Source organism: Mus caroli, unplaced genomic scaffold (genome assembly GCF_978045245.1).
Source record: "Mus caroli unplaced genomic scaffold, Mus_caroli_1 scaffold_18, whole genome shotgun sequence".
Classification (NCBI taxonomy): Eukaryota; Metazoa; Chordata; class Mammalia; order Rodentia; family Muridae; genus Mus; species Mus caroli.
In genome coordinates this window covers 11,454,562-11,470,544 of record NW_028227273.1, presented here as the reverse complement: position 1 = coordinate 11,470,544, position 15,983 = coordinate 11,454,562, and the positions used below count along the sequence as shown (strand labels likewise).

At 40.1% G+C, this 15,983-nt stretch overlaps 1 protein-coding gene across 9 annotated transcripts in view; it reads left to right on the top strand.

Annotated features, from left to right (window-relative positions):
* The window catches only part of Eml4 (EMAP like 4), a 123,920-nt gene that overhangs the window by 25,933 nt on the left and 82,004 nt on the right, over nt 1-15,983 (top strand). Inside the window, exon 1 of one of the 9 annotated variants that reach the window (XM_085833006.1) lies at nt 6,228-6,423. The exons of the other annotated variants lie outside the window; for them this stretch is intronic. The gene's annotated coding sequence lies outside the window, so the exon portion shown is untranslated. Of the gene's footprint in view, nt 1-6,227; nt 6,424-15,983 lie in introns of those variants that run through there. 9 annotated transcript variants of the gene reach the window in all.

Sequence of the window (15,983 nt, the reverse complement as noted above, 5' to 3'; positions counted from 1 at the left end):
CCTTATTGGCTCAATTGCTGGGTGCTTCTAATCTCCCACGGCTAGGGTCCCCTTCCCAATGCTCAGCACCCCAAATCTGCCCTCAGCTTTAGTTGTTCAGTTACCTCCTTGTTCAGCCTGGGGAAGTAAATATGACCACTCTGTCCAAAGTCTCACATGGCCGACACCTTCTCTCCCTCCAAAGCGTGGCAAAAACGCTCTCTTCCAGCATCTCTTAGCCTGCCTGCAGGGGGACATGGACGTCCCTCTTCTTTCCTTCCGCCCAGAAATTGGTCCCTGGCATCTTTATTGACCAATCAGGAGCCAATTGGAGACAGGACCTTAGCATCAAAACCACACCCTACAAACATGATTCCACCAAAGTTAGGAACTCTGGAAACTGACTTGAAAGATATCGAAGTACATGGAATTCTTGACAAAGAACTCAAAAGAATTAAACGAGAGGCAGCTGAGTGAACTGCAAGTAGAAAGATAACGAAAGCTACTAATGAGAAATTAAATAAACAACCAAAAAAGCTCAATAAGTCCCATAAATGGCAAACACTACTAGTATGGATGACAAAGCAGATAGAGAATGTGATCTGTATGAGCAGGAACCCTGCAGGGTCTACAGCTTCACAGGCTTCACTTGCCCAGCCTCCCAACCTTGAAACTCCAGGATGCCAACAGGTCTGTAAGCAAATGAACATCTGCTTCTTCCTACAAGGTCCCCACTCTGTGGTCAAAATTGCTGGAAGCAACATGAGTGCTTGAAATCCCCCAACTCCCTCCCCAAGGAGACCTCTCTTCTCTTTCTCTCCTTTCTGCCAACTAGGCTCTTCATTTGAGCCTCAGAATCCACCTATTATAGGTAAATGGTGGAGGCTAGAGAAGACTGAAAACTAACTCGAGACGGAAGCTAGACACACTAGAAAACCATAGAGATAGTGCAGGTGTTGGAGCTCAAGAGAGGAGATCAAACTTACTACTAATAGTTCTTGGGGGTTAGTACAAGTCATGTGAGATTTACTGATCAGAGAGTAAAAGTGCAAGGGAACTGGGATTGGGATCAATATAAGATAAGTAAATTCTCCAGAGAATTAAAAAGAAGAAGTGGGGGGGGGCAAGGGGAGAGGGAGAGGAAGGGAAGTGGGCGGGGGATGGGGGGAGACCATCTCAATGGAGCTGAGCAGGACAGGGCAAGCTTCAAGGCCCATCCAACCTGTGTTACACAAGGAGACCCCTCTCAAGCAAGACATGTCAGTAGAAAGACCACCAATATAGTCACAAAAAGAGGCTCAAGATGTAAAGATAATGTTGATGAATCAGCATATTCCTGCAGTAATAAAGAAATGCATTCTACTGAAGGAAAGTTAGTAATAAGTTTTAGAGGAAAATAAAAAAAGAAATCATAATTAGATTTACTGTGTAATTGTTTAGACTGACTAGAAAAATTTCTTAGGAAAGAAACTGCTATTGTAATTTTATTTCTTAAGACCTATATAATATTATAATTATAACTAAAATGATTTAAATTAAATTATCACAGTTTTAAAAGTTTTGACCAGGCTGGCCTCGAACCTCGAACTCAGAAATCTGCCTGCCTGTGCCTCCCAAGTGCTGGGATTAAAGGTGTGCGCCACCACTGCCCAGCTTAAATTTTTACTTCTTAGACATTGTGTATATTTTCTTTTACTTTGGTTATTTGTTGAATCATTATATGCTTTGTTATTAATTATATTGGTATTTGTCAGATGTAGTACTTCTGTTTTAACATTTTTAATGTGATGTTTTGTTTATTTCAAATTATATTTATAATTATTTTTACACGCATAAATATATACAAAATGATCATTATTAAACTTTTTATTTATGATGTTACTGATTTGCTTAAAACTGGAATTTCTGTTGTAATATTTGGTAAAGTACATCAAGTCCTTTTAAATTAGGCAAATGACATTTGTAGTTTTAGTAATTGCTTTCAAGTTGGGTGAGGTGGTACACACACCTTTAATCCCATCACTTAGTAGGCAGAGGCAGGCAGCTCTCTGTGAGTTCGAGGCCAGTTTAGCCACAAAGTGAATCCAGGACTCCTAGGATTACACAAAGAAACCCTGTCTTAAAAAACTTTAGATAGATAGATAGATAGATAGATAGATAGATAGATAGATAGATAGATAGCTTTCTTGGCTATCTTAGATGGCTCAGTGGGTAAAGGCACCTGCTGCCAAGCATGATGGCCGATACTACATGGGGGCAAGGAGAGAACTTACCCTACCAGGTGTCCTCTGACCTCCACCATTCTCTATGGGGGTGTATGTAGGGTGCTGGGGGGGTTGGGGTTGGGGTGACATTGAGGCACAAAAGCCAAATAATTAAATGTGATAAAAAATTTTAAAGTACATTTCTTATCTTCTACTTCACATTTCTTTTCACTGGATTGATATTATTGACTTAATGAACATAAGTGCTTGAGGCTACAGACAAATCCTGTGTGCTGTGTGCTGCAACTGTTTTCCTGTCCTTGGGACTTTCCTGATTATTTCTCACTGACAACTTTTGATTGAGTAGGGACTTTTAATTTTGATAAAATCTAATTTAAAAAAATTTTTTTTATTCTTTCGAGATACAATCTAGATATGGAACCCAGGTCGTTCTGAAACATGCAATCCTCCTGCCATAGTCCCTGAAGGGCTAGGATTACAAATGTGCATCAGAGTGCCTGGTTGATGAAGTAAAAGTTATTATTTATTCATTAGGGCTAGTAGTATTTGTTCATTGGATCTATGATTTACTTTAGATTGTTTTTATTTAGTGTATGATAAGAGCTAAAGTTGTTTTTTTTCCTTACCAACATCCTTGTTAAAGTTATTAAAGATTGCCTTATTTCCTATTAAAGTTTAAACAGTCTGTAATAAAATCCTCTTCCTTCCCTCTGTCTTTCTCCCTCCATCTATCCCTCTGAACTTGCACGTGCTAGATAAGCGCTCTGAGCTGAATCTTCAACCCCAGTCTGTCCTAGGTAGTTACATGATTAGCAAGATCGCTCGCTGGTTGCGGTAACTGTGCTTTTGATGACAGATTTATAGAACTGGTTTTGTGGCCTTGGAATAATGTGTTCCTTTCTGCTCTGAAGAGGTTTATGATCACTCTGCTGTGCTATTGACAAGACATTAGCACATATACCTTGCATAGTAATCACTAATGCACTGTTGTATGAAAGATGATGTGTTATATTTTAAAGGATATAATACTCCTTTATATATTTAAAAGATCTAGAATACTCATATGGTGCTGATGGTAGAATGCTGAGTTACTACACCATACCAAAAATTACATAAATGCATTAATTTTAGTAAACTTTTAAGATTTATTTTATTTTACTTGTAAAATATTTTGTTTGCATGTATGTAAGTGTACTGTGTGTGTACCTGGTGTCTGAGAAGGCCAGAAGGAGGAACTGGATGCCCTGGGACTGGACTTACGGATGGTGGCACTCCACCATGTGAGTGTGGAGTTAGGGATGATGGCACTCTACCATGTGAGTGTGGAGTTAGGGATGATGGCACTCCACCATGTGAGTGTGGAGTTAGGGATGATGGTACACCACCATGTGAGTGCTAGGAACTGAATCTAGGTCCTCAGGCAAAAACAGCAAATGTTCTTAACCTCTGAGCCATTGCTTCAGCCTCTCTAGAATCAGAACTATTGAGCTGAAAATAAAATCCTTTCATTGTTAAATTTTGTGGTGACATGGTTAAATATAAATTTTAAGACAAAATTTTCAAACATAGTTCTTATGTTTGAAATACTTATGCCAGAACCATTATATAAACATGTAAACATATTACATAAACCCAGTTGTCTTGCATTTTTGAGATAGCAGCATTTAAACATGAGCGATCTCTCAAAGGGCTGAATTTTAATTTTATTACTCTCTTAGGATTTGTGCCAGTTTTTGGTTAATCATTATCTTGTTGATTATGTTTGGTTCCAGATGACTCATTTTTCAAGGAGCTTTATTGCAACATAACATATTTACTACAGGAAGCCTGGACGGACAGGGAGCATCAGACTGTTGGAGACTGTGTTTCTCCAGTCTTTATTGTCCCAGGTGTTATTAAAGTTAATCATTTTTCAATAACCGTTTTCTTTGTAAACCCAGTACTTCACTAACCAGATGGAACATCATTTACTTCTTGGCAGATGAAAGTTTATCTTTGATAGCTGTTTAAATTTGGTTGTACTACCACATCGTGCTTAAACTTAATGTATTTTATTTTCATGGAGTTGAGGTGACTATTATAGTTAGCTAATAATTTTGGAATCAGAGATCTGAGGGTTGTTCCTTGTTTCTAGAATTTACTTTGGAAGATTGGACAAATATATCACTGAGTATTCATTTAAGTGAATGTCTGAATTCTAATGAATCTACATAAAAACATTTATCTTGGGACTGGGGATATAGCTTGGTTGGTAGAGTGCTTGTCTAGTAGCATCTTGAGGGCCTGGGTTAGATTCCCCAGCACCACATTAACTGGACAGCGTATTGCACAACTGTATTCCCCAGGAGGGGGAGGGGGAGGCAAGGAGATCAGAGGTTTCAAAGTCATTTTCTATTACATAGCAAGTTCAAGACTAGCCCAGACTACGAGATTTAGTCTCAGAACCTAAGTTTCTAAAGGACATAAAAAGAGTGTCTAATGCTTAATGTGTACTTAATTCACTGTAATTTTGTATTGATGATCATTACCTGTTGACATTCATAGTGGATATTTAAAGGTGGAGTGTTAGCCATTTCAGCTTCCTCTAACTAGGCTCTAACAAGCAATGGACACGACATAAAGCAGATGCCTCCTTTTCTTTCTGAAGTTCAGACTTTGATAATAGAATTGGTGAATCCAAAGGACAGGTGGAGAGTCCATTGCAGTCAACAACAAGTCTAGACCACGGATGCTTTTCTATGAGCAAGTTTAATTAGCCACGCCTACTCTGAATGCATTCCACTTAGGCTGGCAGGGAGTGGCAAGAGAATTCAGATCTGTCTTCTGCAATGCAACAGAGACCCTGGGGCAAAACTAGAGCTAGAAAGGGAAAGAGGCCTGCCTGTCTTTTATGGGGTATAGGTGGGTTGAAGGTTTCGGGAGCAAACAGAAAAGATAAAGTGTGATGAAGTGGGGGCAATTAAAAACATGAAAGCAATTTGTTTTCCAAGACTAAGGCTAAAAGCTTAGGATGAGATGCTGCTGTGGGTGGTAAGGTAAGTGGTCAGAGAGGTGGATTATGCAGGAGAGGAGTGAACAGAATGAACTGTAGCCAGGTGTCTGTCCACTCCTTAAGTCAAAGAACAGAGATGATCACAGGGTCCTCTGAACTGCTCAGACCGGCGGTGCTGGAAAACTAGTTAGGTGGTCAGTCTAGCATTAAATCTTGTCTGTAATTTGGACAGTGGGAAATGGGATTGTGGATAATGATGAATGATTAAGTCAGTTAGGATCTAATTACAAGGAGGAAAGGTGTAACAGGACAGACACTCTGGAGTAGCCACGTGTGCCACAGTAGGAAGATAGATCTTCTGTGTGAAAGGGAGCCAGTGAGCAGCTGCCATTTTTACTCAGCGAGCGTGGAAGTGATGTCTCTCAGAACACCCTCTTTGCTTTGAGTTTATTTGTGAAAGAACATTGCCAAGGGCATGCATAGTGAAGGGTTGGAAGTGGCCATCCTATTGGGAGAGAGGACAAGTAGGGAAGGAATCCTTGTTCTGTTACTTACCAGCCAGATGGTGGATATGTGATGGAGCACCAAAGGGGTGCAGTTGGTTTTCTGGTGGTATCATGAATTCATTTGTGCAAGCTTCAAAAGACTCATCAAAACGGGTATTAGTCTTTATAACAATCTCTAAGTAATTAGCTTGCTGAAATTTAGGGGAGCGCTATCTGTGTGTGGATATGGGGAAGGCTCAAGGATTATCATTTCTGACCTATGCAGTACATGTGACTGGTAAGCTATAGATTCTGCGTGTCTGACTTTGAATGCTGGCTTGTAATTTGGGAAACGTTTAATTTATTCAACAAATACCACATTCTTATTCATTGGTGATGGTGACCACTTTCCTTCCCTCCTGCTGTAGTTGAAGAGAGAGTGTCCGAACACTCATAAACTTGCTTTCTAGAGACCGCAATCCTCAAGTTTAGCTGTTTGGCTCTAAATTTCATAACAATTTTGAATTCATATCTGAAGGAATCTTTTTTTTTTTTTTTGGCTTGTTTTACAGACACTCATATGATAACATTGGCATGCCTTTCATTGAATCTTTGGTGGGAAAAAATAGTACATAAAGAACTAAAATTTCCAAGCGGGAAGACAGGAATATGACAAGCATAATTTACTCAGCATTTCTGCTGTGACTTCTCAGCACTGTGGACTGCCTCTTCTGCTCTCCTGGTATGATCTTGGTAACTGAAACAAGTCACACTCTCTGGTGTCGCCCAGAGCAGCAGCGTGGCAGTGCAGTACACTTTTTATATTTATCAATTGTGTATATTTGCATGTGTGCAGCACATGTGTGGAAGTCAGAGGACAAGTTTCAGGAGCTGGTTCTCCTTCCACCCACGGGCTCTGAGGATTGAACTCGGGCTGTCAGGCTTGGTGGTAAACACCTTCACCTACCACCATCTCACCAGTGTTCAGTCTATGAAGTTGATCTTAAGACTGAAACCTTTAGAAAAAATTGAATTGAAATCACTAAAGCATTCTTCACAGTAGTTGAAGCAGAAATCAGTGAGGTGCCTGTTAACAGATGGATTTTGAAATATGGCATGTGCATATATAATAAAGTACCATTTGACTTTAAAGGCGGGGGGTGGGGGGGTGTTTCTGTAGTTTAGCTCTAGAGGCGGTTAGACTAAACAGACTAAGCCAGAGAACTGGGTGACATTACATGTGGAACTGGAGAAAGTGAGTCACAACAGTATCGAGGATGAGAGTGGCCAAAGGCTGTTGGAGGAGTGGGGAACTGGGGAAAGAGGACAGATGCTGTCAGAGGAGAGAGAGGATTGGGCTGTGGTGACCACACAGTGCCAACAGGGTGAGTTTCTAAGCATCTTTAAAAAAAAAAAAAAAAAAAAAAAAAAGCTCTTAAATGTTAATACAAACAAAGGAATAGATTAGGTGACAGAAGTGTTAGCTGGTTTGATTTGACTAGTGCTTGTAATAAGAAAAGTGTAAAACCACCTAACATTAGGGCTACTTAATCCTGTATACAGATAGAGTGCTAAGCACTTTGCATATGTTTATCCCTTTATAAACAAATAATTTTTTAAACTAGGAATTATTTTTATAACTACCTGATGACTAGACTAGCTGCATAACCAAACACATTACATCACAGACAGTTTTGAACCTGGTTGCTTTGACCTTGCTGCTACTGCATTTAATTTCATCTATGCATCATGAGTGGGCCGCCTTCTTGGGCAAAGGACCAACTAAAGCATATTTTTGCTATTTTTGCAAGACAACTAAACAAAATATCTAAACAGGCTAGAGAGAGAACGCAGAGTACCATCTGCTCTTCCAGAGGCCCTGGGTTCAATTCCCAGCATCCATATGGTGTTTCAAGACCATCTGTAACTCCAGTTCTAGGATCCAGTGCCCTCTTCTGTTCTCTGAAGGTACAGTGTACAGTCAGGCAAAATGGCTACTCCTAAAATGAAGTAAAAATTTATAAAAGAAAATATTAAGAACAATGGATATATGTCCTTACAAAACAATATAATTTTCATATAATCTTTGTGGATCATAAAATATTGTTCCTTGAATAATTTGCATCTATTTAAAAACATAAAAATTATTCTTACTTCATATAAACAAGTGATATGATTAGAGTTGACTTGTGGGTGGTAACTTACAGCTGAAATGCTGGCTGTAATTGTTCTCTGTTGGATAATAAACATGGAGAATTCTTGTAATAGTTTTAAAGAATAAACTAGTTTTATTTGCTGTAGTTACAAATTAGAAACTTATGTAGGTAAATGTTATTTTCATCAGAAATAGAAGATTATAGGACTTTGATTTTATACCTCTACTTACAATCTCACATGTTTTCGGTTGTGTATGTTCATATACATACACAGGAGAGACATATAATCTAGGCTGGTCTTTAACTCAGTCTTCCTGCTGTAATTTCTAGTGCTGGGATTACAGGTGTGCACTACCAGATCCAGCAGACGTTTTTTAGAAATCATAAATATTCATCTCATTATTTGTAAGGAATTGTCAGTTTGACCTATATTTTATTTTATTTATTTTTTTTTTTTGGTTTTTCGAGACAGGGTTTCTCTGTATAGCCCTGGCTGTCCTGGAACTCACTCTGTAGACCAGACTGGCCTCGAACTCAGAAATCCACCTACCTCTGCCTCCCAAGTGCTGGGATTACAGGCATGCGCCACCACTGCCCGGCTCTATTTTTTGGCTATGTAACTACTGGGTGCCCACGGAGACGGGAGGAGGGTCAGCTCCGTGGAGCTGAAGTTACAAGTGGTTATGAGCCACCCTAGGTGGTGAGTGTCATAGCTCCACTCTGACCGCTCTCTAAGAGCAGAGAAACAGGCTCTCACTGTGTAGCTTCTGCTGGCCTCAGAGTTCTGCTCCTCTTGTTTCCACCTCCAGTTACTGTGGGATTGCAGGTATCCCACCATGTCTGGTTGTCAGATGAACTGCCAGCTGTCAGTTTCTTTTTGATAATTGGATTCTGAGGTAATTTGATTCTTCAGCTGAGTGGAAGGGGCGTTGAAAATTAAATGAAGAGCTTTCAGAAGACCATCCATCCTAAATTTACAAAATTGGCTTCTTAGAATATGTTTTGACATTCATAAATTTGACCTTGTAGAATGCATTTAGTTAAAGTTTGGCTTCTGAGCAAGGAGAAACCACTTCCAGATGTGATCACTGATATATGACTGTGAATTAAAATATTTAATGAAAATGTTAGTGTTGACAAATCAACAGTAATAAAATCAGTCTGTCTTTATGTACTTGGAGTTCATCAGTGAGAGTTTACACTTTTGTATTCGGTGTGGAAAAGATAGAACTAAAAGTAAACCAGTTTTGGTTTGGTAATAGAGGTGTAGAGTGATGCTGTGTAGGGACCATGTATACAATCAGTGCTACTCCAGCCTCCTGCTTGCCAAACCTAGCGTTGATTCTCAGTGATACACGGGGCTTGGGGACTGAACCAGGGAGGCTTGAATGCAGCAACCAGTAGATCTCTGTCAGCACAATAGGAGAGTTTTCTAAGGAATTGTCAGAATGATGGAATTAGATTGTAGATGGCGAGCTGACTTGTATAGTGCTCTTGCAGAATCATTCATCAGTTGGCTATGGCTGTAGTATGAGGTTGGTCATTCATCAGTTGGCTATGGCTGTAGTATGAGGTTGCTCTGTTTCTGGGGTCTGGGAAGGCAGTAGGCAGGCAGAGAGATAGCTCTGTAGTTTAGCCACAGCCTCTCTTCCAGCCAAGTGTTAGCAGATTGTGTATTTAGTCTTTATTATTCATTGATTTAGTCAGTTATTCTACCACTTTGGAATTTCCTTATCCATTTTGACTAGTCAATTTCTAGGCTTCCAGACTGAGGTCAGATTTTTTTTTTCTTTTTCTTTTAGGGAGTTCGTTCTTTTCGTTCCGTGGTCCCTTCAACTTCCCAGCACGTACTCAGCAGTCACTCTTGGACTGCTTCTACAACATACCTCACCAGAATGGAGACTCCTTGAGCATAGATGCTGTACCTTACACTTGTTTAGATCAGGCTTAGTATTTTTATTAGGTATTTGGTAAGCATTTGGTATGTCCTAGAACTTGGGAGAAAATCTTAAATATCATGAATTCTATATTTTGTGTATGGAAAATTTTCAGAAAAGGCTATTGCTCCTGTCAACTTTTTTTGAAGTAATTTAAAATATATAGAGAAGTTAAAATGCTACAGAGAATTTCCGAATACCCTCTCAGATTCATATTTCTTAGTAGTTTGCTGTTTGTTATATATTGTATCTCTGTGTGACATTTTCTCTACCGAGCCATTTAACAAAGCTGCAAAGTACAAAGTACAGTCAACTAAGTCAAAGGTTAACTCTCCAGATAAAGCTCCTGAGGGAGTGTGTGACCACAGTCAGGGAATGGACACGTACAGCCACTCTCTCACCATAGAGCGATTTTACTCTATTTTCTAATACATTAATTTTTGGGGGTTTTTATTTTATGTGTATAGGCAGTTTGCATGTCTGCACCATATGCATTCGCAGTGTCCACGGAGGCCAGAAAGAGACATCAGATCACTTGGAGCTGGAGTTCCAGATGATTGTGAGCCACTGTGTAGTTTTAGCTGAGAATTGAACATGAGTCTTCTGGAAGAGCAGTGTTTTTAACAGCTGATCCCCCCTTTATTATTTATTCATATATATATATATATATATATATATATATATATATATATCGTTTACATCTCTTCCCACTTCCTGGCTACCCCTCCACAAACCTCCCATCCCACATCCATCCTCTTCCCCCTCCCCTTAATATATTTTTAATTAAAATAAAATTGCATCACTTTCCTCTCTCCATCCCCTCAGTGGTACCCTTTCTTCAACTCTTCCTACCCCTAACTCTCAAATTAATAATCTCTTTTTATTATTGTTGATACATACACTATAATACAAACTGGTCAGCCCTGAAACTATATATACAAAAACAGAAATAGATGCAGCAAATTGTAATTTATATACGTGTACGTGCATATACATACATCATACAGTAATTTTCCCCTTGCCCAGTCTAAGATGAAACATTGCACTTAAAAATTAGTCTTTGGGGTTCTTCTCTTATTCTGACACAAAATCGTTCCTTACAGCACTCTCCGACCGGATGACACCAGAACTTAAAAGTTACTAGCCATTTATTTTGTAGGATGAATTTGAGATTGCTTGGTATTTCGTCACAACTAGATTTAGGATGTGCAGGTTTTAGCAAGTGGATTGCAATGGCTACTTGTGAGTTTGGATAGTACTGTGATCAAAACAGGCCTGTGAGCAGTTTCTTACTCTACTACACAACTAAGTCCTCTTGGGTTTAGCTCTCTGGAGGTTCCGCCCTGCCCTGCCCTGCCCCCTTCCTTGCCACGCTCCGTTGTAGCCCCAAGAGTAACTAGTACTATAGACCTGTACTACCCAACCAGCCTCGCGTGTTCACATCTGCACGTCATAAATGTACACATTTGTGAATTGAAATCAGATCATGCATACAACATTAAATACTTGTTTACTACACATTTTTTTGGTTTTCAATATAGTTTAAGAATAGTAGAAACATGCAACAGTGTGATTTCTGGTTACATTTTATAATAATATCCTTTTGGTTTTGGTGTTTGTTTGTTTGTTTGTTTGTTTTTCTCTGTGTAGTCCTGGTTTCTAGAACTCCCTTTGCAGACCAGCCTGGCCTCACACTCAGAGATCCCCTGCCTCCCCCTCCCACGCGCTGGGATTAAAGGCGTGCGTTGCCACTACCTGACAATGAAATCCGTTTTTTTAATTGGATGGATAATAACCTTCTTTCTGGTGTTAATTTATGTAGTGATTACAGATATGACCAATTTTTTATAAATATACACAGTGAAATCTCTGTATATATGTACCCTCTAAAATAATGTAATATCACATATGGCCAGTTTTCACATAAGTAATTTTTATAAAAAGCAGTTAATAGTATATTTTATTCAGTGCCCCAGTCAGGCAGGTTATTTTGTGTATTTCTGTTCAATTGATCTATCTATCTACTTATCTGTCTATCTATCTATCTTACACCCTGATTGCTCCCCCCTCCTGAGTACCCTCCTCTGGTACATCAAGTCTGTGTAGGGCTAGATACATCCTCTCCCATTGAAGCCAGACAAGGCAGCCCAGTTAGAGGAGCCTATTCCGGATAGGCAACAGCTTTAGGGATAGTCCCCACTCCATTTGTTCAGGGGGCTACATTCAGGGGTGGCTGCTGGTGGTGGTGGTGGTGGTGGTGGCAGTGGCTATGTCCAGCCTGTGTATGCTCTTTGAGTGGTGGTTCAGTCCCCAGTATTTCTGCATCTTAATAACATTCTTCAGTATTTGTCTTAGGACAGCACATACTGTTCCAAAAGTATAAAGCTGTGTCTGAGGGCCTGGGGTTCCTGTTCCTGAGTTTGATCCCCAGAACTGACAGGGTGGAGACAAGCCAAGCCCCAGGGCTTATCAAACTAGTTAGTGTAATACGGGCTCAGGCAGAGACTCTGTCTCAAAAAATAAAGCGGAAAGCAGTTGAGCAAGACACCCAGTTTCAATCCTTGACTTACACATGCACATGTACACACATGGCTGCACACCACACACATACATATGCTCACACACAAACATGCAACATACATTGACAGAAATGAAAAGTTTATCTGGATAGTTTTAAAGCAGTTATTTGAGACTGCCACTGTACAAAGCTGGAAGTTAAGGCTAAATACTTACTGTGTTATACAACCTCATTGACCAAATCTGATTGAAAGAAAATGACACTTAAAACTCAAGGATTTAAAGCACTCTTGTTGTTAAACCTCATATCATTTGTGGGGCAGGAGTTTGGGCGGGGTAGGCTCCCGTCTAACGTTCAACTAGAGAGTCCTGGTGAGTGCTTTGTTATCTGATGCATCGGCCAGAATACCTGGCAGTCTAGGCTTGGAACTGCCCAGCCGGCAGACACATACACGTGTCCCCTGTGCCACTGCGTGCTTCAAGTTGGTCAATGTAGTTGGGCTTCTTCTTCAGTGAGAATTTACTCCCGGAGAAAGTATTTCAGGAAACCAGAGTTGAGACAAGCTTGCTTATAAGATATTATGGATATTGTAGTATAACTGGTCTCCAAAGGTGATCATACCAAACAGCGCCCCCAAATAATCTCAGCAGGCCAGCGTTAACTGTCTGGCCTCCAGGACCATGAATAAGCCTTGCAGATTTTAAGATTTTTGAAGTGGCAGAGAAAAAAGTAGTTGACAAAAATAAAGGTCAACTTTGTTCCTCACTGAATCTGAAACTCTGTTATAGCAAATAAGAGAGTAGAAGTTTTATTTTCAGCTCATGAAGGTTGTTAGTGTTTTCATTTTACTGGTAGTGTGGCAGTTGGGATACACCAAAGAGCACTGGGGAGAGGGTCAGCATTTAACCAGTAAATTCTTGTTTTAATGAGTTGTCAGAGATTTTGGTAGGGACTTTTACTTGACTTCTGCTATTTTTCCTTTCAAAGAGGAGGAACTAAGGACATATTCTAAGTATGAGGTGAAGGTAATGAAGTTGAAAAGCATTGTAAAGATTTGAGGCTGGGTGCAGGACACACACCTATAATTGCATCCTTTGGGAGGCTGGAGCAGGAGGATCACCGTGAGTCTCCGTTTCCTTGCGAGTTTCAGCATATTAGAAACCTTTGGTGTCTATGTAGGGTTGTGTTATTTCCTGTGGCACTCCCTCCCTCCTAGTTGAGTAGGAGAGCCACCACTCGTGAGTACCTGCTAGTGCTCACTTGCTCTGCTGCGTAGTGTGCTTCTCAGCTAAAGTCATTTTGGAAGAGGGAACTTCAGCTAAGGAGTTAACCTTCATCAGATTGGCCTGTAGGTAAGTCTGTGGGGGGAATTTCTTAATGATTGATCTGAGAAGACTCAGCCCACTATGGGCAGTGCCAGTCCTAGATCGGTGGTCTTCGTGGGTTGTATGAAAAGGTAGCACTCAGCAATAAAATGCAAGCCAGTATTCAGGGTTGCTCCATGTCCCCTGCCAGGAGACTCCATTCATAAGCAGACTGTAAGCTATAAGATGGAATAACCCCCTCCTCCCCGTGTCAGTTCTGAATGTGATGTTTATCACAGCAGTGGAAAGCAAACCTAGGACACTCGAGTAAGTGGTAGTTTCTAATTTCTCCTCTGGTCCAAACTTAATATCTAATTAGACAGGGTTATTCAGGGATGGCAAGATGGCTCAGAAAGTAAAGGCTCTTGGTGCCAGGCCTATGACTGTGTTTGATCCGGAAACCCATTTGGTGGCAGGAGAGAACTGACTGCTTTATTGTCCTCTGACCTCTATCTTCCGCATATGTGCTATGGTGCACTGCTTTGCTGTGCTTGACTGAAGCTATTGACATGATAAATACCTAAACAGGGTTTTCCACCTCAAAAAAGATGCTCTGTAAAAACTGTTAAAACATGTTCTGCCTTATGTTTGGTCATGTTGTGTGTGCATATTTTACTTGTCCTGGTGAGCAGTTAACTTTAATTTTTAAAAAGTGTGTGTGTGCTTGTGTGTCATGATACATGTGTCCTTCATACAAATGTGGTGGTCCCTGGAGGCCAGAAGAGGGCACTACATTTCCTGGAACTTAAGTTGCAAGTGGTTGTATCCACCATGTGGGTTTTGGGAATTGAACCTGGGTCCTACACAAAAAAGCAGCATATACTCTTAACTACTGAGCTCTCGCTGCAGCCCGAATGAACAGTTAATTTGAATATTGCTTTGGTTGCTGGGGATATATTTAGAATATACAAGATGTGTTATCACATATTATAACCAACCTCCTCACTAGAGAGAATGGTCAGGATTTAATAGGACTTTGAATGTGTCTGCTACTGAGTTATTGCCCAACCATTCATACAGATACTAACTATATACCAGTCTGTAAGAGTCACAGCTCCTCATCTCCTACATGCTTTGTTTTTGTTTTTGTTTTTTTGAGACAGGGTTTCTCTGTATAGCCCTAGCTGTCCTGGAACTCACTTTGTAGACCAGGCTGGCCTCGAACTCAGAAATTCGCCTGCCTCTGCCTCCGGAGTGCTGGCATTAAAGGCGTGCGCCACCATGCCTGGTTTTCATCTCCTACATTTATTATAGTTTGCTTATCTGATTTAGAGAATGTGTGTTAAAATCCTTTGTCCAGGGGCTGGAGAGATGGCTCAGCAGTTAAGAGTACCAACTGCTCTTCTGAAGGTCCTGAGTTCAAATCCCAGCAACCACATGGTGGCTCACAACCATCCGTAATGAGATCTGACACCCTCTTCTGGAGTGTCTGAAGACAGCCACAGTGTACTTACATGAGAGAGAGAGAGAGAGAGAGAGAGAGATCTTTAAAAAAATCCTTTGTCCATTTCTGTGAGTAGGATTGCTGGATTATAGAATGAAGATAACTTGAAATTGAGTAAATCTTGCTGGATTCTTCTCTGCAGTGGTTTTTAAATATGCACTTCCCTTCAGGAGACAGGGAAGTGCAGGTACAGTGAACCTGAGCAGTGTTGGGTGTTGGTGGGCCTTTTATGTGTACTTCATTATAATCTTGTTTTAATTTTATGAGCCTAGTTAACAGTGAGCTGACCCATGCTCCCCTCCTGTAAACACAAGTTGGCCAGCTTTTCTTTTCCTTGTTTTTTTTTTTTTTTTTTTATTGAGCCAATACCTTTTTGTAGTTTTATAGGCAATATTTATATATTTCCTGTATGTGTGATATCTTGTAGCCTAAGGTTTAACATGGTGAAAGGCAAATTAGCCACCTAATAAAGGATATATAAATAGTATGCAGAAGTCTAAAATTTTGTTTCTTAAAGAATAATGCTACAATTAACAAATGAGCTATAATTGTAGTTATGTGTTAACTATGTGCTTGTGGTATGGCAGTGCAGTGCATCTCCTGTGGCAGCAGTGCCATTGAAGACATATTTGTGGGTGGGTTGGAAACCACTTGCCAATTTTGTTTGCTTTGTCTGATAGTTGTACCAAAATTAAAGTAAAATTTATCTACTGAATCTTCTGTATATTTGTAAGTTCTGCTTCTTTACTTGATGTGTGTGTATGTGTATGTATATAGTTCTTGACCTGTGATGGCTGACTATTGTATATTTAAAGCATACATATTTAAAACAAAACAAAAACAACACTTTTAAAGCCATTATGGACAAAAGTATGGGCGTTCC